Source organism: Salvelinus sp. IW2-2015, unplaced genomic scaffold (assembly GCF_002910315.2).
Source record: "Salvelinus sp. IW2-2015 unplaced genomic scaffold, ASM291031v2 Un_scaffold963, whole genome shotgun sequence".
NCBI lineage: Eukaryota > Metazoa > Chordata > Actinopteri > Salmoniformes > Salmonidae > Salvelinus > Salvelinus sp. IW2-2015.
In genome coordinates this window covers 220,584-246,460 of record NW_019942666.1, presented here as the reverse complement: position 1 = coordinate 246,460, position 25,877 = coordinate 220,584, and the positions used below count along the sequence as shown (strand labels likewise).

At 42.8% G+C, this 25,877-nt stretch overlaps 1 pseudogene; it reads right to left on the bottom strand.

Annotated features, from left to right (window-relative positions):
- Positions 1 to 25,877, bottom strand: part of LOC112069297 (potassium voltage-gated channel subfamily KQT member 5-like) — a 157,922-nt pseudogene that overhangs the window by 31,639 nt on the left and 100,406 nt on the right.

Here is a 25,877-nt window from a genome sequence, read left to right as displayed (position 1 = left end):
ACAATAACAGTACTGGTGTGGACTGGACACTAACATAAACATATATATGGTGTGGACTGAACACTAACATAACAGTACTGGTGTAGACTGGACACTAAATAATAATACTGGTGTAGACTGGACACTAACATAACAGTCCTGGTGTGGACTGGACCACTAACATAACAGTACTGGTGTAGACTGGACACTAACATAACAAATACTGGTGTGGACTGGACACTAACATAACAGTACTGGGGTGGACTGGACACTAACATAACAGTAACTGGTGTGGACTGGACACTAACATAACATACTGGTGTGACTGGACACTAACATAACAATACTGGTGTACTGGACACTAACATAACAGACTGGTGTGGACTGGACACTAACATAACAATACTGGTGTAGACTGGACACTAAATAAGCACTGGTGTGACTGACACTAACATAACAGTACTGGTGTGACTGGACACTAACATAACAGTATGGTGTGGACTGGACACTAACATAACAATACTGGTGTGGACTGGACACTAACATAACAGTACTGGTGTGGACTGGACACTAACATAACAGTACTGGGTGTAGACTGGACACTAACATAACATACTGGTGTAGACTGGACACTAACATAACAAACTGGTGTAGACTGGACACTAACAAACAGTACTGGTGTAGACTGGACACTAACATAACAGTACTGGTGTGGACTGGACACTACCATAACAGTACTGGTGTGGACTGGACACTAACATAACAGTACTGGTGTAGACTGGACACTAACATAACAGTACTGAGGTGTAGACTGGACACTAACATAACAGTACTGGTGTGGACTGGACACTAACATAACAGTTTTGGTGTGACTGGACACTAACATAACAGTTTTGGTGTGGACTGTGACACTAACATAACAGTGAAACTAGGTGAAATGGATAAAGGCAAGAGTCATTCAAACTTGACCAAATCTTGACCATTAATATCGGTCAAATTGACCCTGAATATATCCGTGAAATCGATAGCCACGTCAACCCTTGAGGGGGCAAATTCTATAGAGGTGGAATAACATTTTGTCGTTGTAAACAAATCATTATGTTGTAATTACCCCTTACTGTGACCGATTATCACAACAACAGCAACAACAAACATATCATCCACATGAGTGAATGAATATACAGTCTCCCTCTGTGTGTGTGTGTGTGGTGTGTGTGTGTGTGTGTGTGTGTGTGTGTGTGTGTGTGTGTGTGGTGGTGTGTGTGTGTGTGTGTGTGTGTGTGTGTGTGTGCTGGCAATTCTGCTAAAGGCATCAACAACACAATAACTCACAAAGCTATATACGCGCTTCTGCATCGATCGAGATCCACAATCCATCCCCAACACAGAATGCTGCGGACATCATAGCAAGGCATGTAATCTAACACCTGTGCTCTATGTACAGTGTACACCATGCACCACTGACGCATGAAAAGAGATTGAGATAGCAAGTATGTTTGGAAACGTGTACTGGAAACACTGTGTAAGTCTATTGGTTTAAAGGAGGACAGTTTACAGCAGCATAGTTCTACTGCTGTGTATGGGGAATTTGACTGGATTGATACTCATCTTCAATCCCAGGTCGTTAGTGGCAAACACACAGGAGCGGGTTCTCACAAGGACGCACACAAGGCACACACACACACATTTACACGTGCACACATGAACAGGCATTTCACTGTATTTGTGACAATAAAAACTTGAAACACACACACACACACACACACTCACAAAGGGAGGACAGGGACAGTTCAGACAGACCACAACGACAGGAAGTCTGAGACTGAATCCCAAATTGCAACCTATTCCCTACACAGTGCACTACTTTTGACCAGAGTCCTATGGGCTTTGTAGGTGATGGGGTTCCATTTGGGACGTAGCCTGAGGCATCAGACTTCTCCTCCAACACAGACAAATGATATTTTCTATTGTCTTTAATACATCCTTGTGTTTCACCACCGCCTCACTTCAAAGACGCTCCACCACCACGTGAAACCACACACTGAGGAAGTATTATTTTCTTCTCCTTGGCTTCCCCCTGCATTTTTCTGTTTTGTGAGAATTGTGAGAATTTGTCGTCCCACCCAGCCAGTGGGTTTGTCTGTCCTTCCTGGCGAACTCAGCACTCGGACATGAAATACAAWCGCTGACCAAGGTTTGGTCGATCGCTCTAGGGCTTATAAATCATGAACCAGTTAACCCATGGCAGGAGGGAGACTGCAGAACCGTGAAAAACACATGAACCAACCACACACACAGACCATACTCGGACGGCCCAAAAAACGGCATGCTGGGACATAAAGATGCTGGCCAAGCACTGGCCTCTGCTGAAGATGTGGAAACAAAAGACCTCTTTAACAAGCAGGTGAGTGTATGACGTGTGTGTGTTTTCTGAAGGCGAGAGAGAGCCTGTATGTGTATAAATTGGTGTGTCTGTGCACGCATGCTTGGTGTGTGTTGTCTTGATAGTGTGCACGGTGCCTGTGGTGTGTTGTTTTGGTGGTTAGTGGCAGTGGTGTTTGAGTGGGTGTACATGGTCCTGTGTGTGTTGTGTGAGAGTGTGAGCGTTGTGTGTGTGGGTGTGGTGTTGTGGGTGTGGTGTGTGGTGGTGTGTGTGTTGTGTGTTGTGTGTGTTGTGGTGTGTGTGTTGTGTGTGTGTGTGTGTGTTGTGTGTGTGTGTGTTGTGTGGTGTGTGTGTGTGTGTGGCGCTCTGAGTGCTGAAGAACTCTCACATCGTGGAGTCTCCATCTGCCTGGTCTAGCTTTAAACAGCGTACTGTTGTCCTGGTTACCCTCTGAGGCCTTGGCCCCTTGTCTCTCTAACCATTCATGCCAAAACACAGAATCCAATCAGGCTGCACCAGTGATACACCTGGGTTGAGACTCACATCAACATAGTACTGTGAACTATGGGGTGGTTCCCAGACCCAGATTAAACTATTGACTAAGAACATGTTCAATGACTAAGGCTAAATCTGGTCTGGGAAACAAACTCTAATGAGGTTTAAAAGTATTTTACTAGTTCACAAATATTAGTTATCTATTCTATCGCTGCAGATGTGTATTCTGTGTGTTTTTTGTGTGTGTGTGTGTGTGGTGTTGGTGGTTGTGTGTGTGTGTGGTGTGTTGTGATGTTGTGTGAGGCCTCAGTGTTGCCAGTTGTTGTTCCACATTCTCCTCGTCCACTCAGGCAGACAGTCAAAGTCACATAGTGGCATGGACAGGGACAGCTTTGTATGATGTTAACAGTTAGCAGCCCAATGGCGCTGCTGATGTCCTGTAGATACAGCTCGAGCACTCTATTGTTGTGTGTCTGTGTGTCTGTGTGTCTGTGTGTCTGTGTTGGTCTGTCTGTGTGTGTCTGTCTGTGTGTCTGTCTGTGTGTCTGTTGTGTTGCTGTCCGTCTGTCTGTCTGTCGTCTGTCGCCTGTCTGTCGTCTGTCTGTCTGTCTGTCTGTCTGTCTGTCTGTCTGTCTGTCTGTCTGTCTGTCCTGTCTGTCTGTCGGTCTGTTCTGTCTGTCTGTCTGTGTCTGTCTGTCGTCGTTCGTCTGTGGGGCTCTGGGCACGGGTCGCATATGAGTCCTGCTGGATAGAAGGTCTGACTACATGCCACAGGAGTGTGTGTGCGAGTGTGTGTGTTGTGTGTGTCTATGGTCATTGAGGGATCTTCATTCATAAACATGGGTGGTAAGAAACCCAAGAGGTCAAATCACCATTTCCTCTCCTTTCACTGCAAATCAATATACCTGTGTTGTCGTCACGCCATGTCTTGTCAACAGTCAGATACTTTTACATTCAATCAGCAGAAAGTTATGGCACGCATCGAGCAGGTGATTTCTCATTGGTGCAAAATACAGTGTGAGAATCGCTCTAGTCTATAAGTCTCAATGTTCTGCATATAAACGAATACTCAATCAGCAATCCTCGGAGTCATAAGCGGAGCACATTCCTCAGCATCCGTTTAAACCACAAGTAAGTCATAAGCTGGTTTTCAGAACAACATGTTTCAGGTCAGCCATGTCAATAAACATTCTTCCTGTATGCCAACCCCATTGGCTGATGGGAACCCACCACTGACTGAACCTACCAATGAGAGCTATTCATCCAGTTTATGAGCTGTCCTGTTTGTTTCCATTCATCTGGGCTCTGGGGACCACATCTGCATTGAAATATCTCCTTCTAACGATCTTTCAATGACTTCACAGGACAAATCACCTGCTCGGAACACTTAAAGATGGAATTGGCTCATTGCATATAATTTATGGATGTTGAGAGTCACTGAGTGAGACACCCCTGCTCTCCAGAGACTAATGGATTGGCCCAGACAGAAATTACTGGGGTGTATCAGGCTGACAGTTATGGATACTCTTACCACTGACTGTATAGGGGAGAGAATTTATAGACCCATCTAGAGTAGTCAAAGCACACTACAACACACTCAGACACACAATGTTGATACATACATCAGGGTGGAGAGGTGGGGGAGGGAGACGAGAGAGAGAGAAGGGGGGGAGGAAGGGAAGGAAGGGAGGGACGAAAGGAGGGTCAGGAAAAAATACAAAAAGAGAGGGAGAGAGAGTGAAAGACAGAAGGAAAGAGAGAGAGGAAAATAGGATGATAAACCTCCCTCAAGCAGCTCAGTGTGATTATCATGGTGATTGTCATGGTGATTATCATGGTGATTGTCATTATAATCTGTCTCCAGCCTTGCCTTGTGCCATTAGTTGATGTGTAATAGATTGAGTTATTGGCAATGTCACATGCCCTCATACAGACAGTACTCCATGATTGTAATAGGCCGGCTGATCAGTCATTCAACACAATAYGGCTGACATAAGCAGGTCAAGGGAGGAATTTTACAGAGAGAAACAGACAATAAATTATGATAAAGTAACAGCAATGCTTAAGATATTCATGATGGCCATACTTCATAGTGTCTAACCAGTAAAAATAGGTTTATTAGTAGTGGCTACTTGTAGTGGAAGCTGGAGGGGGATTGTGTCCAGTCAGTGACCCTACGTGTTTTGATAGAGAGATGATTGGAGAGGTATCCTAGGGTGTGTGTTTTGGCTTGGAGGGGAAAGGGGTAAGCAGCTTAGGAGGCAGGATTAAGACGGACAAATACTTAAGAAGGGGAGAGGCCAGAGGAGGATACACCCAACAGCATATTACAGCCAGCCTTAACAGTCTCTATTCAGAATATCTAGTTCAGCCTTAACAGTCTCTATTCAGAATATCTAGTTCAGCCTTAAAATCTCTATTCAGAATATATAGTTCAGCCTTAACAGTCCTATTCAGATATATAGTTCAGCCTTAACAGTCTCTAATCAGAAAATCTAGTTCAAGCTTAACCGTCTTCTATTCAGAATATCTAGTTCAGCCTTAACAGTCTCGATTCAGAATATCTAGTTCAGCCTTAACCGTCTCTATTCAGAATATCTAGTTCAGCCTTAACAGTCTCTATTCAGAATATCTAGTTCAAAGCCTTAACGTCTCTATTCAGAGTATCTAGTTCAGCCTTAACAGTCTCTATTCAGAGTATCTAGTTCAGCCTTAACCGTCACTATTCAGGATATCTAGTTCAGCCTTAACAGTCTCTATTCAGAATATATAGTTCAGCCTTAACAGTCTCTATTCAGAGTATCTAGTTCAGCCTTAACAGTCTCTATTCAGAGTATCTAAGTTCAGCTTAACAGTCTCGATTCAGAATATCTAGTTCAGCCTTAACAGTCTCTATTCAGAAGTATCTAGTTCAGCCTTAACAGTCATATTCAGAGTATCTAGTTCAGCCTTAACAGTCTCTATTCGAATATCTAGTTCAGCCTTAACCGTCCTATTCAGATATTCTAGTTCAGCTTTAAAGTCTCTATTCAGAATATCTAGTTCAGCCTTAACAGTCTCATTCAGAATATCTAGTTCAGCCTTAAACGTCTTCTATTCAGAGTATCTAGTTCAGCCTTAACCGTCTCAATTCAGAGTATCTAGTTAGCCTTACCACCTCTATTCGAGGTATCTAGTTCAGCCTTAACCGTCTTTCTTCAGAGTATCTAGTTAGCCTTAACCGTCTTTATTCAGAGTATCTAGTTTAGCCTTAACGCGTCTTATTCAGATATCTAGTTCAGCCTTCAGTCTCTATTCAGATATCTAGTTCAGCCTTAACCATCTCTATTCAGAGTATTTAGTTCAGCCTTACCGCCTCTATTCGGAGTATCTAGTTCAGCCTTAACGCTCTCTATTCAGAGTATCTAGTTCAGCCTTAACCGTCTCTATTCGAGGTATCTAGTTCAGCCTTAACACCTCTATTCGGAGTATCTAGTTCAGCCTTAACCGTCTTTATTCAGAGTATCTAGTTCAGCCTAACCGTCTCTCAGAATATCTAGTTCAGCCTTAACAGTCTCTATTCAGATATCTAGTTCAGCCTTAACCACCTCTATTCGGTATCTAGTTCAGCCTTAACGAGTCTTATTCAGAGTATCTAGTTCAGCCTAACCGTCTCATTCAGAATATCTAGTTCAGCCTTAACAGTCTCTATTCAATATCTGTTAGCCTTACACCTCTATTCGAGTATCTAGTTCAGCCTTAACCGTCTTTATTCAAGTATCTAGTTCAGCCTTAACCGTCTCTATTCAGAATCTTAGTTCAGCCTTAACCATCTCTATTCAGAGTATTTAGTTCAGCCTTAACCGCCTCTATTAGAGTATCTAGTTCAGCCTTAACCGTCTCTATTTCGGAGTATCTAGTTCAGCCTTAACCGTCTCTATTCGGAGTATCTAGTTCAGCCTTAACGTCTCTATTCGGAGTATCTAGTTCAGCCTTAACATCTCTATTCAGAGTATCTAGTTCAGCCTTAACGTCCTCTATTCGGAGTATCTAGTTCAGCCTTAACCGCTCTATTCAGGAGTATCTAGTTCAGCCTTAACGTCTCTATTCGGAGATCTAGTTAGCCTTAACCGTCTCTATTCAGAGTATCTAGTTCAGCCTTAACCATCTCTATTCAGAGTATTTAGTTAGCCTTAACAGTCTCTATTCGGAGTATCTAGTTCAGCCTTAACAGTCTCTATTCAGAGTATCTAGTTCAGCCTTAACCATCTCTATTCAGAGTATTTTAGTTCAGCCTTAACCATCTCTATTCGGAGTATCTAGTTCAGCCTTAACCATCTCTATTCGAGTATTTAGTTCAGCCTTAACCATCTCTATTCGGAGTATCTAGTTCAGCCTTAACCGTCTCTATTCAGAGTATCTAGTTCAGCCTTAACCGCTCTATTCGGAGTCTAGTTCAGCCTTAACAGCTCTATTCAGAGTATCTAGTTGAGCCTTAACAGTCTATATTCGGAGTATCTAGTTCAGCCTTAACAGTCTCTATTCAGAGTATCTAGTTCAGCCTTAACATCTCTATTCAGAGTATCTAGTTCAGCCTTAACATCTCTATTCGAGTATCTAGTTCAGCCTTAACCATCTCTATTCAGAGTATTTAGTTCAGCCTAACCGCCTCTATTCGGAGTATCTAGTTCTGCCTTAACAGTCTCTATTCAGAGTATCTAGTTCAGCCTTAACCGTCTCTATTCAGAATATCTAGTTCAGCCTTACCGTCTTTATTCAGAGTATTTAGTTCAGCCTTAACCGCTCTATTCGGAGTATCTAGTTTCCCAGCTAACCAATCTCTATTCAGAGTATCTATCTATGACCCCAAGCATACTTCCAAAGTTGTGGCAAAATGGCTTAAGGACAACAAAGTCAAGGTATTGGAGTGGCCATCGCAAAACCCTGACCTCAATCCTATAGAAAATTTGTGTGCAGACCTGAAAAAGCGTGTGTGAGCAAGGAGGCCTACAAACCTGACTCAGTTACACCATCTCTGTCAGGAGGAATGGGCCAAAATTCACCCAATTTATTGTGGGAAGCTTGTGGAAGGCTACCCAAAACATTTGACCCAAGTTAAACAACTTAAAGGCAATGCTACCATATACGAATTGAGTGTATGTAAACTTCTGACTGACTGGTAATGTGATGAAAGAAATAAAAGCTGAAATAAATCATTCTCTCTACTATTATTGTCACGAACGTCGTCAGGGAAATGACCGGACCAAGGTGCAGCGTGGTGAGCCACATTTCTTTTTATTTTATAAATGTCGCCGACAAAAACAAGAAACAAGAAAAACTGAGATTAAATGTATTTGGCTAAGGTGTATGCAAACTTCCGACTTCTACTGTAGCTTCTATGAATGTCTATGTGTACTTATGTAAAGATGTCACATGCCTTCATGTCTGCATATGAATGTTTATGAAATCCAATCTATACAATCGCCACCTCAAACTAAGTGTATTAATGTCTATGTACAGTATAGTTTATGGATGTAAATATAACTTATGACAGAATCTCAAATATATATATTTTTTTGTTTCACACTTTTTTGGTTACTACACGATTCCATATGTGTTATGTCAGAGTTTTTATGTCTTCATTATTATTCTACAATGTAGAAAATAGTACAAATAAAGAAGAAGTAGGTGTTCTAAAACTTTTGACCGGTAGTGTATATATCTGTATCGGTCTAATTTCTGTATCTCTCTCGCTTTCTATCTCTGTTTCCCTCTCCCTCTCTCTCACTCTCTCCCGCTCMCTCTCTCGACATGACATTAGCCAGCTCAGAGAGCATGATGATGCTAGCTCTGATGACTTAGCGTGACTGGTAAGCCTCTACTCTCCCTCTCTGAAGCACGGCGGCCGTCTGAGAAGGGCAGATGAATACGTCTAAACGCTGGAAAGAATTGAAGACGGGTTAATGGAGAGGCCTATTTACATAGTCAGTCGACCCGAAATCTCCTGTTAAGAATCACAAGAGCCTCAAACACCCCAGCTAAAACATCAAGCCAGAGGACTACGGTCTATTATGTTTGTGTGTGTGTGTTCCTATGGTCAATTACACTGCATATCCTTTTCCAATAGGTCTCTTTGAACTCGGAAGTCACATTCCTATGGTAAAACCATTAGTGAATAGCCATATTGATTTGCATTTTCTCGCTTTTAAGTAGGAAATAAAGTAACTGAGAGGTCATCGATTGTCATAAAAGAGGAAAAAGTCAATGATTACCTGTAAAACTCTTTAACTTTAAAACACTTCTCATTACTGAACCATCAATTGAAGGTTGTAAACCTTTTCTCATCCCTCGAAAAAACATTCCTAAAAAGTGTTTATAACTCATCTAGTCTATAGCTCACCTATGACACAGAAAGGCTTCCGGGCGAAACGGAGGCGACCCTGCCATCCTCTGTAGCGACAGCAGCAGCCYGCCGACCAGATCCTGATGATGTACTCCAGCCCAAACACCACGATCATCACAAACTCCTACAGGAAGTGACAAAACAGGAAGTCAGGGGAAAGTGATACACAATGACTAAGCAATTGCTACAAATCTACAAAAAGGTGTCACACTTGTAGATAGGTCTAACTGTTTATATCAGTTTCATCATTGTATTGAAAGTACGAGAAATTATTTATCATCCGATTTCCAACATATCATAACATATTAAAGTGGCATGCTTTTTCTTGACATTGAAACAGATTCATGATTTGAATGATTGAATGATGACTTAAAGTGGTCTACTTCCTGTGAGTAGCATGTATATAATGTAAAATACCTTTGAATTCAGTGTCAACCTAAAATATGCCAATGCACCATTAGCATGCTACATGTCAACACTGAGTCAACATAGGTAATTAGATCACTTGGCACAACATTAGCTAGCAGCATTTGCTCTCAGTATACCATGATTCAAATTCAGCTGATGCTAATCCAAGATAATCTCCCTAGCAAGTCTGGTCTAAAAGAGGCATATGGATGCAATGAGATTTTTAAATGAGCACGAATGCTGTTTCAAGTCTCTAGTTTTCAGAGTAGCGACTGGGAGCAAATACATTTCTGCCAGTGTCTATATCGTCAATAGGTGGCCTAATCGTGTTGACACTGATTTCATTTGGAGAGGCTATGTTATTGAGTGGAGACATCCAGTATGAATCCAGCTTTGATAAAGGGATTTGTCTTCTCCTCGGATAATCCGCGGATATCCCTCTTCCTATCGGTCATGGAGATACTTGCCTAGCACAGAAGGATGGACCGACGCATTGACTGTCACTGGCCCACCCAGACTACAAAATGACACTAATCCTAATTTCCCTCAGGGATTCATAGTCGTATTGAGTTGAGTCTCAAAGGAAACAATATGAGTACATTTTAAAAACTTTTTTTTACACTATACTACCAACTGGGTGTTACCTTATCTGTACTTGCCCCAGAGCAATGACAMACTCTCTATATTTTCAAATGTACTAGGATGTTTGTTTGTCAGGGTCTGTTTCTGAAATCTCGTCTGGGTGGCTTTGAATCCACCCCCATGGCCTAGAATGTGATCTTTGATTATTTGAATGGGAGTTGTTGCTCTTTGTTAATGAACACAATTCACGTATCAACCGCTGGTGACATAATCACACGCACACATGCACCCACATAGTCTGCGCCGACGCATAGAGTGAAAATTACTCCTCTTCTTGTCACTATCTCTGTGCGTCGCTCTCTAACGATCATATCTCTACTGTGCGTCCCTCTGCTCTCTCTCTCTACTCTCTCTCTCTCTCTCTCTCTCTCTCTCTCTCTCTCCTCTCTTCTTCTCTCTCTCTCCTCTCTCTCCTCTCTCTCTCTCTCTCTCTCCTCTCTCTCTCTCTCTCTCTCTCTCTCTCTCTCTCTCTCTCTCTCTCTCTCTCTCTCTCTCTCTCTCTCTCTCTCTCTCTCTCTCTCTCTCTCTCTCTCTCTCTCTCTCTCTCTCTCTCTCTACTTCAACTCCCGTTCTCTGCCTTCTCTCACATTCAATTCAAATTCAAGGGGCTTTTTTGGCATGGGAAACATGTGTTAACATTGCCAAAGCAAGTGAGGTGATATTATACGAAAGTGAAATAAAACAATTACAAATTAACAGTAACATTTACCACATTACAGAAGTTTCAAAACAAAAGACATTACCAAATGGTTATTATTATATATCTAGTCATGGTTTGGTAACAAGTACAAATGTGTAAGCACACAAGTTAAAATAAATAAGCGATAAATATGGGTTTTGTTAATTACCAAGGTGTGTTGTTCTTCATGTTGCCCCTTTTCTTTGTGGCAACAGGTCACAAATCTGCTGCTGTTGATGGCCACATGTGGAATTTCTCCAGTAAGATCACTGCGGATTTTATTCAAAATTGGATTTGTTTTTCAAATTCTTGTGGATCTGTGTAATCTGGGGAAATTATGTCTCTTCTAATATGTCATACATTGGGCAGCGGAGGTTATGGAAGTGCAGCTCAGTTTCAACCTCATTTTGTGGGCAGCTTGCACATTGCCTGTCTTCTCTCTTTGAGGAGCCAATGTCTGACCTCACTGGCGGCCTTTCTCAATAGCAAGGCTATGTCTACATAGTCATGACCATAGTCAAAGCTTATCTTAAGTTTGGGTCAGTCACAGTTGGTCAGGTATTCTGCCACTGTTACCTCTCTGTTTAGGGCCAATAGCAATTCCTAGTTTGCTCTGTTTTTTTTTGTTAATTCTTTCCCAAATGTAAAAGAGACTCCGTGTCAAAGTAATTATCTTTGCGTTTCTCAATATTGGTTGGGTCCTAACTCATCTGTTACTACAGTGATCCGATACGGGGCTCTGTGGGGTCGTGTTCTTTGTGATTTGGACAGACCTAGAGAAGTCTAGGTCGCTTGGCTTCTAGGGGAACTCTTCTCCCAGGCATTCCCTACTCTCTGTAGGGGACCTGGCTTTGTATATAAGGATATTGGGAACTCGCTTCTCTTTAGGGTGGTATTGCTCTAAGAACTTTAACGCGACTCTTTTCTGGATTTTGATAATTAGTGAAGAGGTATCGGCCCTAATTCTGCTCTGCATGATTATTTGGTGTGTTCCTCACGTTGTACACGGAGGATATATTTTTGCGAGAATTCTGCATGCAGAGTCTCAATTTGGTGTTTTTGTCCCAATTTGTGAAATTGCTTGGTTGGTGAGCGGACACCAGACCTCACAACCATAAAGGGCAATGGGCTCTATGACTGATTCAAGTATTTTTTGCCAGATCCTAAATTGGTATGTTGAAATTTATGTTCCTTTTGATGGCATAGAAGGCCTTCTTCCTTGTCTCTCAGATCGTTCACAGCTTTGTGGAAGTTACCTGTGGTGCTGATGTTTAGGCCGAGGTATTGTATAGTTTTTTGTGTGCTCTAGGGCAACGGTGTCTAGATGGAATTTGTGGTCCTGGTGACTGGACCTTTTTTGGAACACCATTTTTTGGTCTTACTGAGATTTACTGTCAGGGCCCAGGTCTGACAGAATCTGTGCAGAAGATCTAGGTGCTGCTGTGGCCCTCCTTGGTTGGTGACAGAAGCACCAGATCCATCAGCAAACAGTAGACATTTGACTTCGGATTCTAGTAGGGTGAGACCGGGTGCTGCAGACTGTTCTAGTGCCCGCGCCAATTCGTTGATATATATGTTGAAGAGGGTGGGGCTTAAGCTGCATCCCTGTCTCACCCCACGACCCTGTGTGAAGAAATGTGTGTGTTTTTTGCCAATTTTAACCGACCACTTGTTGTTTGTGTACATGGATTTTATAATGTCGTATGTTTTACCCCAACACACTTTCCATCAATTTGTATAGCAGACCCTCATGCCAAATTGAGTCGAAGGCTTTTTTGAAATCAACAAAGCATGAGAAGACTTTGCTTTGTTTGGTTTGTTTGGTTGTCAATTAGGGTGTGTAGGGTGAATACATGGTCTGTTGTACGGTAATTTGGTAAAAAGCCAATTTGACATTTGCTCAGTACATTGTTTTCATTGAGGAAATGTACGAGTCTGCTGTTAATGATAATGCAGAGGATTTTCCCAAGGTTACTGTTGACGCATATTCCACGGTAGTTATTGGGGTCAAATTTGTCTCCACTTTTGTGGATTGGGGTGATCAGTCCTTGGTTCCAAATATTGGGAAGATGCCAGAGCTAAGGACGATGTTTAAGAGTTTTAGTATAGCCAATTGGAATTTGTTGTCTGTATATTTGATCATTTCATTAAGGATACCATCAACACCACAGGCCTTTTTGGTTGGAGGGTTTTTATTTTGTCCTGTAACTCATTCAAGGTAATTGGAGAATCCAATGGGTTCTGGTAGTCTTTAATAGTTGATTCTAGGATTTGTATTTGATCATGTATATGTTTTTGTTCTTTATTCTTGTTATAGAGCCAAAAAGATTGGAGAAGTGGTTTACCCATACATCTCCATTTTGGATAGATAATTCTTCGTGTTGTTGTTTGTTTAGTGTTTTCCAATTTTCCCAGAATTGGTTAGAGTCTATGGAGTCTTCAATTACATTGAGCTGATTTCTGACGTGCTGTTCCTTCTTTTTCCGTAGTGTATTTCTGTATTGTTTTAGTGATTCGCCATAGTGAAGGCGTAGACTCAGGTTTTCCGGGTTTTTCTCTCTCTCTCTCTCTCTCTCTCTCTTCAATGAAAATAATAAGAATCAAAATTGTCAACGGTAACAGTAACAACAACAACCAAGGGTCAAAATAACCATACATTGAACAATAACAATAAGCATACAGTAGAGGACATGTGCAGGTTGATTGGTCTGTCAGACACTGTCCCTCTTCTTATGGCAGGCAGCAATGTAGTGCGCTGCCAACCCACAGCTCTCTGCGTCCTCCCCCAACAGGACGGGTAGCCTACTCTCATCAGAGAGGTCTTTGAATCCTTGAATAAGGGTTTSAATTTGAATTTGTTTTTTAATGGCGTAGAATGCCCTGRGTGCTTTCTCTCAGTTCATTCACTGCCTCATTAAGGTAAACAAACCAAGGTCGCCTACCATGCTAACTGACTGGAGTTCATTTCTTCCAGTTCAGGTTTGTTCGGCTTTCTTCGGCTGCCCCCATAGTTTAACCCTTTGAAGAACTATTTTTGGTTCCAGGTAGAACCCTTTTGGGTTCCATGTAGAACCCTTTCCTCAGACGGTTCTACATGCAACCCAAAAAGGTTCTACCTGAAACCAAAAAGGGTTCTCCTATGGGGACATCTGAAGAACCCTTTGCAAAGAGGAGTTTGAGTGAAAGCTCAACACACTTTACCGCTTTGTATTTTCCTGTTGTGAAGCGATAGGTGACACTGCTTTCTTCCATCAACAGTGTCACCTATCACTGCACTCTTTGTAAACAGACACGCGGATGAAAAGCTTCCCTGTCAGTGTCAGAACACAGAACTAGTTTCAACCAGTTTCTCACCAGGATGAGCAGACAGTCGGAAGAGAAGTCCTGGTGAGCCGGAATGGTGGAGAACACAGACAGGACCAAGCAACCAAAGACCAGGACGAACCTACAGGACAAAACAGAGAGAAATCATAAATACATTTATCCAGGGCCATATGAAACAGAAGAAGACTCTGGCAGTTTGGTCAGGAAATGCCTTATCTCATTATTAATGTTAACGTGATTAGCTTGAAACATGCACCGTCGCTGGACTGGACAAGCAGAAATATCCGACCCATACCCAGGCACCTTTCCCTACCTCTTTCTGCAAAGAACCACAGTCTTTGATAATCTTCCACCTTCATTATGTTATGATCTTTTATTTTTCCATGAATTAAATCTGAAATATGAGGTGGGCCAATGGCCTTCCAAGTAGCATCAATGGCAAAATGACGAGCATCGGATTTAGAGTTATAGATGTCTTTTGTGTAAAATGGTGAGAGAAACATCTGTGTTTGATCAGGATTGAGCTCCGTCTTAAGCTTGGCTGTGCCTATGGAGTTTGTGAGGGAAAGGCTAAGATAGGGCTTTGGATGCCAAATGACTTATTCTCTTTGTCTTTCTAGGATTATCATTGAAACTATAGTATCTTGATTTTCCTGCAAAGCAGGACTATTGAAACTAGTGGAAGTTGTTGCATTTCTGTATCTACTGGGCAAAAACTGGTTGATTCAACGTTGTTTCRACGTCATTTCAACCCCAAAATTCAAAGTGACGACGTTGAYTCAACGTGGAAAACTGATTGGATTTTGCAAAAAGTCATCAACGTAARGGAATGTCGCCTATTTGWAKKTATATCCAATTAGTTGACAAGTCAACAGAATTGAAATCCAAACTAGATGCTGAAAAGATGTCTGAGCCCAGCGGGTGGTGAGTCYTAACAAAGACAAAGCACTGTTGACCCAACYCCGCTGTAGGGGAGAGATTAGCCTAGCATGCTAATTGTCTAGGTTCTCCAGGATAACAACAGTGAGAACATGGTGTCTGGCTATGAAGATCGAAACGGAACACTGAGTTTAGATAGAAGAGTCATTCCAGTGTGACGACAGTGGCATTCAGAACATGTAAATAATTAGAAACCTATAGAAACCATCCTAATAAGGTCAGCCAATATGTCACTATGACTTCCTCTCATGTCCCCAACCTCCCTTCTCTTCCTTCTCAGTCAATATTTGAGAGTGACATTCAGAAATGTAAACAATCATCAAGAACCCCAATTAGGACTTTGAAGATGTTACTACAACTTCCTCTACCGCCCTTCTCTTCCCGCCCTTCTCTTCCCTCTTCCCACCCTTCTCTTCCCGCCCTTCTCTTCCCGCCCTTCTCTTCCCGCCCTTCTCTTCCCTCGTCCCTATGGAGTATGGATGATGAGAGGCTAGAGACTATTAAGCCYTCCCCTGGTGCCTGTAGGCTAGGCCCTAAATCATCACTAAGATGAAAGAAGATGAAGAACCTTTAAAAGTTGAAACGCATGGCCAAACGGGTCAGGGGGGTGACATCTAGACTCTGAGCTTCTGAGCTGTGTCTGTGTGAAAAGGGTGGGCGTCCTGTGCGGGTCGCGATCCCCAGCCGACCTCTAGCTGACCGCTATAGGACTGTGCTGATGTGACCCTGGCCCCGATCTGACCTTTGACTCCAAGAGGGAGCCCAAACAGAGGTTACAGTTTTCCATAGCCCGAGGATGTGGTTATTTCACTTTGGTCGTCGTCATCTGTCGTCCAATACTCTCCTCCTTCTGCGAGGAGTCAGGAAGTAGAAGGCTTTGTATGTAACTCAAGAGGTTATATTAAAAGTATTCCTTTTCAAGTCTGAGTATTTAACGTTTTAGTGTTTTTACATTAAAAAATACATCCTAATGAATCAGTTTGAAGCTCAGGAAGTTGGAGTATTTAAATGTTTTGGGTACTTTGGGAAGTTAATCAATTGTGCATATGTCTGGACTGGTGAATGAGTGCGCTGACAAGTATCATGTAGCTGTCAACTGAAAGGACAGCTAGTCTCATAAGTCTTCCTCCACTCTCTCTCTTGTCAAGATCTCTAAAGCAGAATTTCTGAGTGGCTGCTAAACAAGGTTTTCAGAGTTCCTCCTTATCTAACTATAATAAACACCAATGTCTCTCTTTTCAAAACAAATAGAACCATTTCTGAAATATTTAATGAAAAACAATTAATTAGTTATGAAAAACAGGCAAGGTTGTTTATCATTGAACGATCTTCCCTAATTACTTTGCCGCCGCCTCCCCGTCCTCTCTGCAGGCCTCAGTTCCCCCATGTCACATACTGTTGTGGCGGGCCGCTGTCCCAAATTGCACCCTATTCCCTACGTAGTATGGTGCACTAGATAGGGAATAGGGTGCCATTTGGGACGCGGAGCTAGTATCTGGAGTCTGTTAGAGCCCTCACAGCTCCAACAGAACACAGAACTTAACCGTTTAAAGAGAGCCCCAGAGTAAATAAAGATTTGGGAGTGGGGACTTGCACACACGCACGCACACACACACGCACACACACGCACACACGCACAGAAGCCCATCAGTAGCAGGCAGTAAGTGCTTGTCTATTTTGTATAATTTAATTGATTTGTTTTGAACCAGAGTGCCAAGGAAATGACTAATGTCCAATCACTGGGGTCTGTCGTACTGGCTACATTACACCCAATCATCCTCATTTTGAATTAGATTTGCAGCAAAAAGCAGACGTCTGCATTTGTTTGGCTCCCAATCAGTCGTGTTGTCAGGCTCTCAGTGGATATCTGTGGTAGCACGAAGGTCTGGTAGTGTTGTTTGTACGGATCACAAACAACACTACCAGAAAAGTTGGAGTAGCAACCTTAGAAAAACATGTACACTGCAAATACTGCACGTTTGTATGGTATACGATTGTAAGGATTGGGTAGGCAGAGGATGTGTGTACAGTAACCTTGGATGGCACTGTCTTCTTTCCAAACACCTCTCTTAGCACAGGATAGGGTGAATAGCGCTTGACTGTATACACTACTGCACATACTCAAAGAGCAATGAAGAGGACGCGAGACACAGGAAATAACACTGTATTCTATATCATTGTAAGGATTGGGCACTGAGGCAGGCAGAGTCAACCTTGGATGTCACTTTCTCTTCAAGTATTTCTTCTCTCCATACCTCTCCTCTCAGAAGGGTAGAACACGGTAAGATGAGTATATGGATGTACACAGTATGTGTAAGGACTGAGCAGGCAGGAGTTGACACACAACCTTGGATGGCACTTTGTCCTTTCTTTCAAGTCTTTATCTCGATCTCTCCTCATTGTACAGGGCAGAGTGAATACCTGCTGCATGTATATACAGTAGGTAACAGTGGAGAATATTTATATACTGTATATGATATTTGTGTTGAGGACGTATTGCCTTGAGCGTCACACACTCGATTTAGAGTCAATGAGGAAGAATTCTGAGAAATATGTCTCACATTTCCCCACAGGCTACAGTTCATTAGAGACAGACTGAAAGCTAATTACATTAAGACTATTTATTGCCTAATGTGTGTGTGTGTTTCAGTGTGGGTGTTGTGTGTGTGTGTTTCAGTGTGTGTTGTGTGTGTGTGTGTGTGTGTGTGTGTGTGTGTGTGTGTGTTGTGTTGTGTGTGTGGTGTGTGTGTGTGTGTGTGTGTGTGTGTGTGTGTGTGTGTGTGTGTCAGTGTGTGTGTGTGTCATCATGACATGTATTCATATGCTATCAGTACAGCCAGCTCCCTAGGATAAATGAGTGGCAGGCAGCCTAGCGGTTAACAGCATTGGGCCAGTAACTGAAAGGTTGCTGGTTCGAATCCCTGAGCCGACTAGGTGAACAATCTGTCAATGTGCCCTTGAGCAAGTCACTTAACCCTAGTTGCTCTGGATAAGAGCGTCTGCAACTACCGCTATGCTGTCCATGGTGCTGAAATGTGTGACCACCAAAATCCTTCATGAGTTCTTGATGTATCATCTATCTKTATGTTCTGTTTTCAATGTGTGGCCATCCAATCAAGGATAAAATAATGTTTACTCATGACTGTCTCTGGCAGTTGCCTACAACTTAAAATCTCATTCTGACAGCCTAGATTCTCAACTGTCATTGGATGTCTGTCTAGTAAGATGGATTGTCATTGGATGTCTGTCTAGTAAGATGGATCATCATTGGACAGTGCCAGCTAGGGTCAAAGTTCAAGGGTCATCCAGGTTAGGGCTCATACCTGGACGGTTTGGTCACAAGACAGTCGTCTCAGATAGCCTTGCCAGTGTAACYGAMGTATTATAAACACATGGGCTAACTTCTCACCTTCTCTTTGACATAAAGTTGAGGCAGCCAAGAGAGGAAGCTCAAGTCATATTACTGTCAGGCCAGTATCATCCTTAACACCTTTATGAGCAGACTAGGAGTCGAAAGAGTAACCCAAAACCTAATCAAATCTATGTCTGTTCATAAAAATACTGTCTGTCTGGACGGTCTGGAGACTTTTTCTCTGTGTGTGTGTGTGTGAGATCGCCCATAAAAGTGCAAGAGAGACAGAGGCAGTGTGTGTGTGATCGCTCATAAAAGTGTAAGAGAGACAGAGGCAGTGTGTGTGTGTGTCATCTTGCCAAGTCTATATTAACTAACGCCACTGTTTATGTGCCTGGGAGCGTATCTAATGGACAGATCAAAACAGACAGCTTATTATCTTAGCAACTAGTTCATAACACTGACCACAGACCAGGTGTTACTCTTTCATTTCCAACAGGAAGTTACTCTACTCTATTAGGAGAAATTAGCTATGGTGGAAATACGGTATTTGCCATCTTCATTGTAGTCGCAAAATATTAGGATCATTGATTGACCTTATCATCAAGGGAATCAAGTCTCTAGGCCTGGGTTGCGGTTAAGCAATTTGTGATGAAAATTTGCGGTAGAATTTGATTGCTTAATCATCATGACTATAATGTCAATCACCATTGGCTGCATTCTGAAAGTCAGCATCATTTCATTTCATTTCATTGCCAATTGATTAATTTGCAGTATAATACCGTGCACATTCAAAGGTGAGCACCAAGAATACATCCATTATCTAGTGACTCTTCAGTCTCCTTGGATGACTTACTTAGTCTGGGAATTTATTTTGATGGTCCTTGTAACCTAAAGGTTGTGACCTCGTGACCTCTGATCCACCCGTTGAGGTCCTGTGCCTCACATGCCTTTACACAGTCAGACACCCAGTCATGTACTGTATGTCTCCTAGCATTCCTCAAATAACACCCCCTACTGTGTTGGTCTATTCCAGAGAAGACAGAGATTCTAAATGTACTCAGCACATTCCAATAGACATACATGGGGCGTCATCGGTTTAAGATGCGTCATCCTATAGCATTCTATGGAGATCACACAGCCATATTCAACATGGGAGAGATGCTCTGAGGCAGTTGCCTTTACAATTTAGTTCAATTGCTTGTTGTCAAAATGGTAAAGTTAGCTCAGCTGAACAACAAGTAAGAATATTGGTATCGAATCCGTCAGAAACACATGGATGCATACACGTACACACACGTACACACACGTACACACACGTGCACACACACACACGCACACACATTTTATGTTCTTATAACTCATGGGGACCTAAAAATGTATTTCCATTCAAAATGGGGGGGTGAGCGTGCGTGTGTATGTGAATGTGTGTGTGCGTGTGTGTGAGGTTGGCAACCAGCAGGGAGAAAATATTGTATCTCTTCCCATTACATTGATACAAGACGTCCTTCTCTTCAGAAACCCCTTGAGAGAGATAGGCTGAGTGGGTTAGAAGAGACTGGACTTAGCGAACGCTATTAGCTAGCTAGAGTAGGCTAGCGTAGCGTAGCACTGGTTACTGTGATAGCACCACTGGAATACCATTTAATGCTAATTAACCTCCTAACCTTAGCGGGTAGCGCTAAGTGACTGTGTTTTGCAGATGCAGAGCTCATGCTGAGCTAGCGTTTCCACATTATTGACATAATAAGGCTAAACATAACACATTCAAAGAAGAGAAAGAGAGAGGCAGGAAAGAGAGAAAGAGAGAGGCAGAGAGAGAGGCAGAGAGAGAGAGAGAGAGAAGAGGGAGAGAGGGAGAGAGAGGGAGAGAGAGAGATACAGAGAGAGTGTGTGTGTGTGTGTGGTGTGTGTGTGTGTGTGTGTGTGTGTGTGTGTGTGTGTGTGTGTGTGTGTGTGTGTGTGTGTGTGTGTGTGTGTGTGTGTGTGTGTGTGTGTGTGTGTGTGTGTGTGTGTGTGTCGTGGTGTGTGTGTGTGTGTGTGTGTGTGTGTGTGTGTGTGCGTGCATATCATATAAGTGTGTATACCGAAATCATCCTCCCTAAACCCAACGCTCTCTCCCATCCCCTGCTGACATCTTTAAAAGGCCTGGAACAGATGAGTGTGCTGACAGATAACAGCGATCCCCCTGCCGCCTGCCAAGCTTTTTCCTCCCTTTCTCCCTTACATCTCCTCCTCTTCTTTTCCCCGTGTGAAGGGAGACGGATGGACGCATAGCTGCTGTGCAGAACCAGCGTTTTTTTACTGCCGGCTCCTGTGTGAGACCATGCTGTGTTCAGCATCATCCCTTAATATACAGAGACAAAGGCAATCTATGGCGTGAGGATTTTCATGAGGCGCGTTTTTTGTTGTTGGCGTAACGCCGACCTGCACTGTTAGAAGCTGTAAGGACACGCACATCTTCAGGGAAGCATGATTTCTCACAACACCTTTCAGCACTAGAACACGCAGGATGAAGACGCTACAACAAATCACCAGGCTCTCAATGGCGTAAAGATCTCCAAGGGGGTGCGCTTTTGTACGCGACACCGTAACGCACTGTTACAAGCTGTGTACATGAACCGAAGAGGGTCAATGGCGTGAGGATTTCACAAGGCACGTTTTTTTTGTACACAACATCTCTCTGCAGTGTTACAGGCCAGGCCGAAGAGCCGAACGGACAGAATCCGAGCTAAGAATTGTTCCTCTGGGTTTAGTTGTGTGTGTTGTGGTGCGTTCATTGAGGTTGTGAAGTAGCGGTATGTACTGTATGTCAGGCGAACATCTGCTGAGGGACCCTAATAGGAATGCACATTTTTGAATGCAAATTTTGCTGCCGACTAACAGACCTCATCATAACCGACCTCATCAAACCGGTCAACAAAACAGAAAAAAATGATCTAAACAGTAAAATGAGGTGACCAACAGAAAATACTATACATGCATACAAGGAAGGACATCTTTTCAGTAAGAGCTTAATGGAAACATGCAACAATAGCAAGCCTATCGTCTTACAGTCAAAAGATTATAGCCTGTTATTGACCATGCAACTCCTGTAATGAAGCAGCTAATGTCATTTCCCAAAATGCAATTGGCGGGAAAACACAGTTCTGAACAGTGCTCTTAACGCGAGCGGTTCCATTTGACAGAGATTAAATCTCAATTAAAAACTTAGAAAGAGGGGGAATCTAATAGCAACCACTATGATGGGTAGCTAATATGACTAGGATTGGGCCTTTGGCTTCTGGACAATGAAAGAAGGTAGATATGAAACAGGAGAGAAATGCTGGTTAATGGCATGAGGAAGTCTTTATAAAATAATTGCCTCCATGTATTCGATGGATGGATTTTGGCTATGCTACTTTGAAGCAATGTAAGACACGCCTCATTATCTGAAGTGAAGTAAAACGTTCAAGTTTCAAACAATTATACTGCCTCAAGCTCCCAAGGCAAGATGGTGGGGGACGCGCTTGTAATGAATGCTCATGGAGAAAAAGGTGCAGATTCACGCGCAGATTGCGGCAGATGTTTATTAAGCCTCCACAGAAGGCAGGAATTGTGGTCACAGGCAGGTGATGGTCAAACACAGGCAGGTAATGGTCAAACACAGGCAGGTAATGGTCAAACACAGGTAGGCAGTCAAAAAACAAAACAATACCTCACAGCCATACAAACAGAGAGAACTGAACTAAATTGGGAGCTGATGGTGATGGTGAGAAACTAACACAGGTGAAATCAATGAACAAAAATGAACGACAGGGCTGCGTTCAAGAACACAAAGAAACAGGGCTACGTTCAAGAACACAAAGAAAAAGAACACAAGGTTGACTAAGAAAAGAAAAGCAGAACCTTAAGGCGCTGATAGCCTGCCTTCCGTTGACTATAGCCTATGCACTCGAATGGGCGGCGTGCTTTATAATCGAGTTGATATTGAGAAATAAAAATAGTCACTCTTTTTAATCGTGGCCAAAGAAAAACAGTTTTTAACACGCGATTGCATTTAGAATTATTATCTGTTGCGCTATGACTGGATTAACAAAAGCACATTTCACTCCAGTGCCAGCTTTTTGAGGAGCTTCTCTGTCGTTGTCTGACAGGTGATTCCTCTCCTCAAACAGAGGTCTGTATGCTGTGCACGTGATGAATGCGATGCATGACGAGTAACGAAAATACACACTCGCCAATAAAAATCCACTCAATTATGCTAATAAACCTATAGACGAAAAGCATGACCGGTCAAATGTGTTTTCAGCAGCTAACCTATTAACGGTTTACCGTTAACAACCCTAGACCTTAAGGATCCTTGTCAATTTCTGCTCTCCATAGGCAGTGTACAAACTGAGAAGGCTGGTTGAACTGCTTCTGGATTTCTGTACACTTTTGTAAAAAATATTATCATGCTCGTGTCTCGTGTTTGTCTGTCTCCTCTTTCGCTCTCTCTCACTCTCTGTGTGTGTGTGTCTCTCTCTCTCTCTCTCTCTCTCTTTCTCCCGATCTCTTTCATCAGCTTTTAGTGAGTCTTTCTGGTCTCGAAGAGTCACGTTTTCAAAGCACTGCACATTCCCCTGCCCTCAGACGTCACCACACCCCAGTTAACTCTGAAGTTCATTAAAGCCTATTGTATTTTCCTGGGCCACTGGGTATAAAAAGGGTTTGCGTTTTACTGCTTGACAACGGCAATAAATAAAACACTTCATTTGTTCCTGCTGTACTTTAAAGACTACCTCTGCTAGACAGCAGTCGCATGAGGTAATAAAGCAACATGCGCCGTAGCAAAGTTAAATTAACCCCAGTTGAATTGATCGAGGACACTTACGCTAAAACACTTATGTCTGGATTGTTCAATTGTTATTATCCAGGTGTACCTTTCCCACAGTATTTTCCTCCATTCCATTTTGTGTTTGATTTATGAGGTCACCTGTCGCTGGCCACATAGAGTGCAGCCAGTGACAGATAAACGCACACATCGACCGAGCATCTACACACACCCTACTCACCCGGGATAGCTGTGAAGCCTACAGTATACTACACCCACTCACACTGAGGGCCAAGAGGCCAACCAGCTCATACCTGTGGAGTAGTGCATCTCTGGTAATTGAGTTTGAAACAAGGTGTTAATTGGTGCACTCTACCAGACACACATTGTGTCCTTCCCACGATCAACTGAGGCCAGGTCCTGCTGCTTCTACCTACGATCAAATCAGTTCTTTAAAAAAACAATTTTTATGAAATTTTACCTTTATTTACCTAGGCAAGTCAGTTAAGAACAAATTCTTATTTTCAATGACAGCCTAGGAACAGAGGGTTAACTGCCTTGTTCAGGGGCAGAACAACAGATTTTGTCAGCTTGGGAATTTGATCTTCAAACCGAATACAATTCAATGGACTTTCCATGATAGATAAGACCTACTATGGGTGTTATTAGCTGCCACAGACTGTGTGGGTCACACTAGATTCAACAAATGAATGTGTTCTGGCCATCAATTGTAACTGAGGTCAGGACCAAACTTGTGTCTATTAGTGAATAGATAACGCCAATGTAATTTTTTGTCTATTTCGATGTAACTGCACCTCGTTTTTTGAAAGCTGGCTTCTCGCCTCTAGCTTGCTTTTGCGTTGTATAACTCAATTCTCCCCCCTCTTGCCCCAATTCCCACTGGGACAAAAATGATAATTAACAAAATAGCAGATGGACTCAGTGCGTCACGCTTCGTCTAATGATATTTTTCACTGACAAGTACGCCGCACACACACACACACACACACACACACACACACACACACACACACACACACACACACACACACACACACACACAACACACACACACACACACACACACACACACACACACACACACACAACACACACACACACACACACACACACACACACACACACACACACACACACACACACAGGAGATGGCCAAACAGCTGGGGTGAGACAAAAATACAATAAAAATACAAGCGAAACGGAGGACCGGCATTGGATGTAGCTACTGAATGTCTCTTTCACAGTTCTTAATACAACAGAGAGACTCGTAATGGCTGATTTCCAGAGCAGATTCAACCTAATACTTCTGCTTTCAATTGACATGATCTTTCTATTGAGCATACATTTTAGTCTGGAGCAGGGTGAATCTGGGTTCAGGAAACCAGCCCTAAGCAGACAACATTAGAGTTGTAGGCTGAATCTGGGTTCATGAAACCAGCGCTAAGAAGACAACATTAGAGTTGTAGGCTAAATCTGGGTCAGGAAACCAGCCCTAAGCAGACAACATTAGAGTTGTAGGCTGAATCTGGTTCAGGAAACCAGCCTAAAGCAGACAACATTAGAGATGTAGGCTGAATCTGGGTTCAGGAAACCAGCCCTAAAGCAGACAACATTAGAGATGTAGGCTAAATCTGGGTTCAGGAAACCAGAACAACATTAGAGTTGTAGGCTAATCTGGGTTCAGGAAACCAGCCCTAAGCAGACAACATTAGAGTTGTAGGCTGAATCTGGTTCAGGAAACCAGCCCTAAGCAGACAACATTAGAGATGTAGGCTAAATCTGGGTTCAGGAAACCAGCCCTAAGCAGACAACATTAGAGTTGTAGGCTGAATCTGGGTTCATGAAACCAGCGCTAAGAAGACAACATTAAAGTTTCAGGCTACATCTGGGTTCAGGATACCAGCCCTAAGCAGACAACATTAGAGTTGTAGGCTGAATCTGGGTTCATGAAACCAGCGCTAAGAAGACAACATTAAAGTTTCAGGCTACATCTGGGTTCAGGAAACAGCCCTAAGCAGACAACATTGAGATTGTAGGCTAAATCTGGGTTCAGGAAACCAGCCCTAAGCAGACAACATTAGAGATGTTAGACTAAATCTGGGTTCAGGAAACCAGCCCTAAGCAGACAACATTAGAGTTGTAGGCTGAATCTGGGTTCAGGAAACCAGCCCTAAGCAGACACATTAGAGTTGTAGGCTGAATCTGGGTTCATGAAAACAGCGCTAAGAAGACAACATTAAAGTTTCAGGCTACATCTGGGTTCAGGATACCAGCCCTAAGCAGACAACATTAGAGTTGTAGGCTGAATCTGGGTTCAGGAAACCAGCCCTAAGCAGACACATTAGAGATGTAGACTAATCTGGGTTCAGGAAACCAGCCCTAAAGCAGACAACATTAGAATTGTAGACTAATCTGGGTTCAGGAAACCAGCCCTAAGCAGACAACATTAGAGTTGTAGGCTGAATCTGGGTTCAGGAA